The 9,264-nt window shown below is 34.6% G+C and overlaps 1 long non-coding RNA gene across 1 annotated transcript; it reads right to left on the reverse strand.

Annotated features, from left to right (window-relative positions):
* Positions 1 to 1,184: 1,184 nt before the first annotated feature.
* On the reverse strand, positions 1,185 to 2,361 carry LOC128554382 (uncharacterized). The gene is made up of 2 exons (XR_008369592.1): positions 2,148 to 2,361; positions 1,185 to 1,817 (listed from the first exon to the last, which is right to left on the reverse strand). It is a non-coding gene; the product is annotated as an uncharacterized LOC128554382 (long non-coding RNA).
* Positions 2,362 to 9,264: the final 6,903 nt, after the last annotated feature.

The raw sequence follows: 9,264 nt of genomic DNA on the forward strand, positions 1-9,264 counted from the left end.
GACTCACTTTCAGACATGAGCCATGCCTGCATGACTCACTTTCAGAGACATACTGAGACATCCACAGATGACTCATTTCAAACGACTACTATGTAGATGAGACATCCATGGATGACTCACTTTCATAGTCGATCCATCCTTGAATGGCTCACCTTAGTTCATCGTAATTTAACTGAGTCATCCACGGATGCCACTTCAAGATCCAACGATATGTAGCTGAGCCATCCACGGATGACTCACTTCCGAGGTCGACATTTACAGAAAACTCAATCTACGCGACAAAAGCCTGTATCCCTTTGTTGAATGGTGACTTGTCTCAGCTTTATGATATTTGAAACTTTCAAACGCCACCAATTGATCCCTCCTTATTCTTACAATATATTGTATGAAAAAGTTTGTAATTTTACACCAATTTTATGATCTTATAGAAAAACCTTCAAATCCTTTGGCGCAAATGTAGAACATCCAATACTGATTTCTCACTTTGACAGCTAAAATGAGTCAAGTTGGTCTCAATCTCAATTAGTAGTTCTGCCTTTAAAAGGAGTTTCATGATTATCTGACGCTAAAATGCATGTACAATCACGTTAAAATTGTGCAGTGTGGCGTGTGCATATTTAATTTTCTGAATCCGTTAAGTCTCAAAACAAAATTTAAAAATACATAGAGGATATTACACGGTTGTCTTTTCATACTGAATTTATTAAACGAGTTGAATAAAATAGTAAAATTCGAGGCTGTGTCGAGCATTTTATCAATTCTATTCAACGAGTTTAATAAATGCAATGTGGAAAGACACTAATGTAATACTAGTATTCTTTTTATCCTTTTAATTTTTTTCTAGATGAAACATCAAAATTTCTTCTATCTTTACCTATTATAGACCAAGTAAGTTCACCCAACGTCTCCAAGAAATAAATGACGTCAACGTCAATGTCAATGCTTCATTACACTAGTGTATTACCAAACTGTATTACATACATCATTCTATTTATCCGAATAGGAAGCGGGTTCTTCTTGAAAGAAATTTTCCAAGTAAATACATATATGATATACTGTAACTCTTTTTTTTTGAGTACTTTTCTTTAAAATTGCCTGTTTCCATCGCATCCTAAAGCTGGAATACCCAGTTTTATAAAACACTTTCATTGATATTTTTCTGTGAATAAACTTAAATCAAAACATGCAACTATAAAGTTTATTTGAAGTTTAATACACAATTTAATCACAAACATTATATTGAAATCAAATGGACCTTTAAACTTGGAATATGTAAAGTGGTACGAGAATAAAAAGAACCGCGTATAAACAATTACATCAATTCTGCAATGTTACTTCTTGAATGGTTCCAATTCGAAAATAATTAATGCAACACTGAAATTATAGATCATGTGAAAAAACGTTTTTCATCCTTTTTTTTCTCCATATTATTATTGTACATAATTCCGTGTCGAGACATTTCTCACTGGAAAACATTAAGTGTTCACTCTCAAATGCGTGAAAAGATTGACGTTAGTAATGAAGTCCAACTATGACAATCCAACAAGCAGTTTTTTAGCATTACAACAACCTGCACTGTCCTTCTGAATAGAATATCCATTTCCCAGTTATATGTTCGTTCAGATCCATGAAAATGATTACATCATTAGAATGACATGTTAAACAGCACCTATGGAATTCTTCAACGTTTTATTTATTTGACCGATGTTACTGCTGTCTTGGCATTCATCTTAATGGTGGTCTGTATAGTATTACCACGAGTCCTTTATTTCATCCTCTAGAAACTGTCCTTGAACAAAACCTAATGCCACATTTTCCTGAAAAGACAAAATAAAATAATGTTTAATTCATTTTTGAGGAATGAAATAAGAGTATAAATGTACCAAGAATCAGCGAATCATTTCGACTACCTACTTGTTAAATTGCATCATTCCTTTATAAATGCACATAAGCACCGAATATTAATATATATATATATATATATATATATATATATATATATATCATTGAACCAAACCATTGCCGGGCTTTTAGAGCCGCATTACAAATCTGCTGGAGTAGTTATTGTTGCTATAGCAACAAAATTGCCAGCATATTCTGCATATTCTCCATATTGCCTTTTCAACTATAGAATAAAATAAAAATACCTCCGTCTTATTCCATGTATTTTAGCGATAAAATGTTTCAATCAATGTTTCTTTGCATCCAACTCTAATAACGCCATGACTTTTTGTGTTTCTTTCACGAGAAAAAAAAAATTTACTACCCGTTCCCGTTTGACGAACTTTGAACAACTTCAAAAAATATATACATATATATATCGCCGCATTATATACGTGTCGTCACTGTCACCAGCTGTCGTTTACTCTTACAACGACAAGTGTGTTGGCCAATAAAAATTAGAACTGTGTGTGCTTTAATAATAATAATAATAATAATGATAATAATGATAATAATAATAATAATAATAATAAAATTTTTATTGATAGAAGGTAGCATATGAAAATAGAGATCAGTACAAAGTACAAAATTTAATGATACATCTTGATTTTAAATGTGGCCTTCTGAACAACAGAAACATCAACGAAATACAACTTACACAATCACATAACCTTATTAATATCACATTCATTCCTCACATACTATACCCTCTATATTGCCTTTAAGTACCCATTTATACAATTTCCATTTATGCAATCAATTATTGACATAATATATTATGCATGCATAATTATAAAATTATGGCATAGTTACAATTCAGCTGATATAAACAAGGAGATTCTCTAAGCAGTCAACTATAATTTCATAACACTTATATACTTAGTTTATGTGTTGGTTTCTTATTTAAGATATTCATTTTTTCAACATTTCTATTAACACGAATCTATAACATCGGGCGTCCTTCCGCGTTTATTCCCTGAGTAGTCGAGTCAGATCACGTAGTTCGAGTAAAACGCTCCTCTAATACCGGGAACTGTTTCAATAATAATAATAACACAACTTTTCATATTTATTTTGTTTTCCCCGCCTAGTTACTTTGTTATTTCTATTGGGAAGGGCCTTTAACTAATTTTGTAAGAAATTGTGGCCCGACCCATTTGCTTATTTTATTGGCTGTACATGTACATTTTTCTGATATTTGTTATTATAAATGTAAATAGTTATAAGCAATAAAATATTATTAAACTAAACACCGGGAACCGGAAGTGGAGTTTTACAGCCTTGTTTACAGCGCTTATTTACATTATCGACGGGGGTAAACCAACGTTTCTACAAAAGTAGTGTAACTTCTTCATTCACGTGATATTATATTTGGTCATACTTTTATCGTATGTTTATTTCGCTACGATGTTTCTTTGACATTGAAGTTGTACGTTATTATTCCGCCATATTGTTCTCGCATTGTTCGCGGTCCTCCCGGTTTTGAAGTGGTGTGAAATTTTGAATCGAGAACATGTCATTCAGACGATTCTATCTTGGGCCAAACACAGAAGAACAAGAAGAACGAAGCGCCCAAGGACACCCACTATGCATGTATACGCAGTCTACCTAAGCCGCATCATGGAAAGCACGTGCAACTTTCCCGCCAAAATACGTGTTACATTAAAAAAATGTGTAGATCTTAATATTAACAAGCGGAATGTGGTTATTGTTGATAAAATATATAGCACTGATTCAACAAAATACAATTTTGGAAGTATTATTTTCAGTCAAGGGCATCTAGACATTAAAAAATAAATACATATATGCTATATAACGCAGAACAGACAGACGATTCCTCGGACATTAGTCCAGATTTTGTCATTAAGGATATGGGTATTGTGTGGTGCATGTCATGGCAAAACATGTTTCAAAACATTCTTGCATAAAAACTACTTTTTTCACTGGATCCGCCCATGTATTAACGGGAGAAAAACCGTGTGCAAACAAGGCAATTTACGTGCTGTTAATATCCGATTTTTATTTTTGAAATGAATTCCTAGGGACGTATATGTACTTCTGCGTAGATTGACATCTGGTTTCTGCGTCTTGTTCATAAAAACCTCTTCTTGTAGCATAGATAAAAGATGCAATCTAAATCATAGAATGTTTTTCTGTATCAGTTACCAACGTCGCTTCTTCCCTTGTTTACTCCACTTTAGAGTTTCAGGTTTTGTAGACAGCCGTGAATGTTTAAGAATTGTGTGTAACTTGTGCGATTGTTTCTTTTTAGGAATCATAGTTATGACTTTGGTAAGCATCAGTCGGTATGTTTTAAAACGTATCTAATTTCTGGACGAATATATATAAACAGCTTGAAATCTTGACACTACGTTCGTACTCATCCGTACTTCAAATGTATGGACCTGTACTCAAAATAACCCGAACGTAAAGTTATTATTCTTGAAACTGTGCTCCTGTTTACCAAATGTTAAAGTTATATGAACATTTTTTGGTAATTTCATGTTTGTAATAACGAGAGACAAAAAATCGTTTAAAAATCTTCAGTATGTGCTTTTAGTAATATTGTTGATTTCTGGACCGTGGTTATGGATATTTAATACATGTTTACCGTTTCCAAGAACAATAGAATGGTAATTAAAAATGTACCGGGATCGTAATTTATCACATGAACCAAGCGGGGCAATAAACGCCCGAAGGTTTACATCAGAGGATGGGAGCAAGACTGTTGAAACCAAAAGGACAGGAACAACAAAGGGAAGAAATTCAAAAGTAAAATTCTAATCCAGAAAAAAATCCTTACCAGGTAAAGGTATGTCGAAATACACCTAAAAATCAGAGGTATCATCCATGTTGTACCACAGATAAGTGGTCTCGGTTTTTCCCTACGGCGAATAATAAAAAAAATCAAAATAAGCTATTTATAGTAACATAAAAAGGAAGTAATTCATTTTTAGCTCACCTGTCACGAAGTGACAAGGTGAGCCTTTGTGATCGCGCAGTGCCCATTATCCGTGCGTCCGTGCGTAAACTTTTCCTTGTGAAATCTCTAGAGGTCACATTTTTCATGGGATCTTTATGAAAATTAGTCAGAATGTTCATCTTGGTAAATTCTAGGTCAAGTTCGAAACTGTGTCACGTGCCATCAAAACTAGGTCAGTAGGTCTAAAAATAGAAAAACCTTGTGACCTCTCTAGAGGCAAAATATTTCACAAGATCTTCATGAAAGTTGGTCAGAACGTTCACCTTGATGATATCTAGGTCAAGTTCGAAACTGGGTCACGTGCCTCAAAAACTAGGTCAGTAGGTCAAATAATAGAAAAACCTTGTAACCTCTCTAAAGGCCACATTTTTCATGGGATCTGTATGAAAGTTGGTCTGAATGTTCATCTAGATGATATCTAGGTCAAGTTCGAAACTGAATTACGTGCAGTAAAAAACTAGATCAGTAGGTCTAAAAATAGAAAAACATTGTGACCTTTCTAGAGGCCACAAATTTCACAAGATCTTCATGAAAATTGGTCAGAACGTTTATCTTGATGATATTTAGGTCAAGTTTAAAACTGGGTCACGTGCCATTAAAAACTAGGTCAGTAGGTCAAATAATAGAAAAACGTTGTGACCTCTCTAAAGGCCATATTTTTCATGGGATCTGAATGAAAGTTGGTTTGAATGTTCAACTTGATGATATTTCGGTCAAGTTCGAAACAGGGTCATGTGCGGTCAAAAACTAGGTCAGTAGGTCTAAAAATAGAAAAACATTGTGACCTCTCTAGAGGCCACACTTGTTAATGGATCTCCATAAAAATTGGTCAGAATGTTCATCTTGATGATGTCTAGGTCAAGTTCGAAAGTGGGTCACGTGCCATTAAAAAATAGGTCAGTAGGTCAAATAATGAAAAAACGTTATGACCTCTCTAGAGGCCCTCTTTTTCATGGGAACTGTATGAAAGTTGGTCTGAATGTTTATCTTGATGATATCTAGGTCAAGTTTGAAACTGGGTCAACTGCGATCAAAAACTAGGTCAGTAGGTCTTGAAATATTAAAACCTTGTGACCTTTCTAGAGGCCATACCCTTGAATGGATCTTCATGAAAATTGATCAGAATGTTCACCTTGATGATATCTAGGTCAAGTTTGAAACTGGGTCATGTGCCTTAAAAAACTAGATCAATAGGTCAAATAATACAAACACCTTGTGACCTCTCTAGAGACCATATTTTTCAATGGATCTTCATGAAAATTGGTCAGAATTTTTATCTTGATAATATCTAGGTCAAGTTCAAAACTGGTTCACATGAGCTCAAAAACTAGGTCACTATGTCAAATAATAGAAAAAACTACGTCATACTCAAAACTGGATCATGTGGGAAGAGGTGAGCGATTCAGGACCATCATGGTCCTCTTGTTTATTTTAAGTGAACAAAAGAGATCTGTCAAATAAAAAACAAGAGCAAGAGCAATATACAGAAAGCAAAGTCATATATGACCTTTGACCCCTACGTGTGACCTTTACCTTAAAGTGAGTCATCTGAAACGTGCGGTCTGCACGTCGTTTCGATGTGGTAAATATTTTTGCCAAGTTTCGTTGAAATCCTTTAAGCAGTTCAAGAGTTAAAGGGCGGACACAAAACAAACTGATATGACCTTTGACACCTTGAAGTGAGACATTTTAAAACATGCGCTCTTCACATCTTCTCGGTATGGTGAACATGTGTGCCAAGTTTCTTTGAAATCCTTCAAGCAGTTAAAGAGTTACAGAGCGGACACGAAACAAACTGATATAACCTTTGACCCCCAAGTGTGACCTTGACCTTAAAGCGATACATCCAAAACATGCGCTCTACACGTCGTCTCGGTGTGGTGAACATTTGTGTCAAGTTTCTTTGAAATCCTTCAAGGGGTTCAAGAGTTACAGTGCAACTCTGACATGTTAAGCAAACTAAAAAGCAGTTTCAGATGCAAACTGGCCTTGGCGACGGGACAATTCCCAGTTCACACTTGTTACAGTTTAATATGTATCAAATTTCAAATGTTCGTAACGTCTTTAAAAGAAAATATGTTACGTGTAAAATTGCAGACAATGACTCAGGAATATATTATATTTGAACCAACGCAGTCCTCATAAAACATGTTTCTCTACGTATGTGACACTTGCAAGAATCAGACAGTCACACTGATGCCTTTTCTACCAATGTCTTAACAAATGACATATTAATTTAACGATAACAATTATATGTTTGAAAAGCATATTATGCTTTGCTCATTTATGGTAGAGTATTCGAGTGCGCATGTCCAGGTTAAAAATTTTAGTCATGTTTTGCTTGCAATCAGGTTTCTTATAAACTATTAAACCCAATAGCGGCTTTCAAACATCACAACTGTCTTCGGTATCATTACAGTGTCAGTTTTATCTTAAGTTTAATTCAGTTTCTATATATTTCTGAAAATTTCTGAATATCTTTCTGAATATTTCTGAATTGAGATGTCTGAATATTTATGAAAAAAAATGTTCGTACTGAACTGTGCCCATTACAGCAAGTATTAACAAGCGAGCAAAGAAGGGATTCTCAGACAAAGTCAAAAAATATTTAGCAGTTAGGGTAATTCGCCCATGAGTCGGACAGTTTAACTGTTTTGTTTCTCACAATGTCGTCGCCGTCATATGTATAATATTATGGTAAGCGCGTTTCGTTATATCTTTAGCCAATCGTATCAAAGTACTAGAAATATCAACACACTCGTTTTTTGCCCTTAAGCCGGACACATTCGCCCTTGAGCCGTACATGTCAGATCCGCTTACTTTATTGTCAAGTCATACACGCTACTTAAGTTATATATTAGGGTTTTTTATGTACAAAATATATTACCTTCAGAAATAAGCTGGAAAGACCTTTATTTATTATTATCAACCCTGATCTACATTTAAAATGTGTTAGAACACTTTAGTTGAAAACAAATGATAATATGATAATAATTATAGCACATTGCTCGTTAACTGAAGTTTAACTAGAGCTATCTCTGAAGAGATAAATGTAATTACCCCCACCCCCTCCCGCACTTAAACAGTACATTGCAATTTGACGCACACAACATTGCGTAATTATGTCGAAGTAGACTCTATGTGTAAAGTATAGTAACAAAAAACAAAGTCCTCTGACTCTGCAGAATATTTTTCTGAAAGAAGCTCAGATTCACCATGCACAAGTAAGATTGGTACTGATCATTTGTGTGAAGTCTCATTAAATTGTGTGCAATGGTTTGGGAGACTAGGCGCGCACAAGATTACATAACTATGCAGACTACTATTTATTTAGAATGGCAACAAAATCAAAGTCCCATAATTGTGCAGATTTTTTTTCTGAAAGAACCTCACATGCACCATGCACACTTGTGTGAAGTTTCATTCATTTTTGTCAAGGGGATGAGGAGAGTTGGTGCGCACAAGATTGCATATGCAAAGTCAATTACCGGTATATAGTATAGTAACAAAAAACCAAAGTCCCATAACTCTGCAGTGTTTTCCCTGAAAGAACCTAACAAGCACCATGCACAACTACTGTTGTTAGTTAACTTGTTACTGATCATTTGTATGAAGTTTCAATAAATTCTGTCAAGGGGATGAGGAGAGTTGGGTCGCACAAGATTATGTCTACGGACAGACTGACAACCATAAACCAGTATACACCCCTTACAACTTTGTTGTCGTGGGTTGGAGGGGGGTGGGGATTGGTTCAACTAAGCCAGTAATTTTCCGATATGTTTCATATTAATTTACTCAATTGGGATAAGATCACCGTTAAGTATAGGTTAACTAGTCAGCATTTATCAAATTAAATTGGTCTGGCGCGGTGGTACCCATATCAGCTTTCGTTTTCAACTTAGTTTAGTGTTCGAAATTATTTTTGTTTACAAATTTAAGCTCCGCCTACAGTATGTGACTTATTAGGTTAGTAAACGACTGGAAGTAAATGCTGACTTAAAATAAATTTCCCCATAATTTAAAAAATACTGCAATGCCATTGGACAAAAATAATTTCAAACACTAAGTCTGATTTTAAGTTGTGATGTTTTAAAGCTTCGGCTTTTGAATGTCCTCGAACAGTTCAGTTGTGTCTTCCGAACGTCACGTAATTTGAAAAAAATAAATAAATAAAAAGATGCTTTTGCTGGATCCAACATATGGTGTCAGCATTGGTGAAAACATTTTATGAGCAAGAAAAATGTCCATATTATTGTACTCAAACAACTAAGCTCTCCTTGAACAAAATAATTATATCATGATATATGTTCTGATCTGTTCTATAAATACAAGTATTATAC

The sequence above is a fragment of the Mercenaria mercenaria genome, unplaced genomic scaffold, assembly GCF_021730395.1.
Source record: "Mercenaria mercenaria strain notata unplaced genomic scaffold, MADL_Memer_1 contig_4995, whole genome shotgun sequence".
Classification (NCBI taxonomy): Eukaryota; Metazoa; Mollusca; class Bivalvia; order Venerida; family Veneridae; genus Mercenaria; species Mercenaria mercenaria.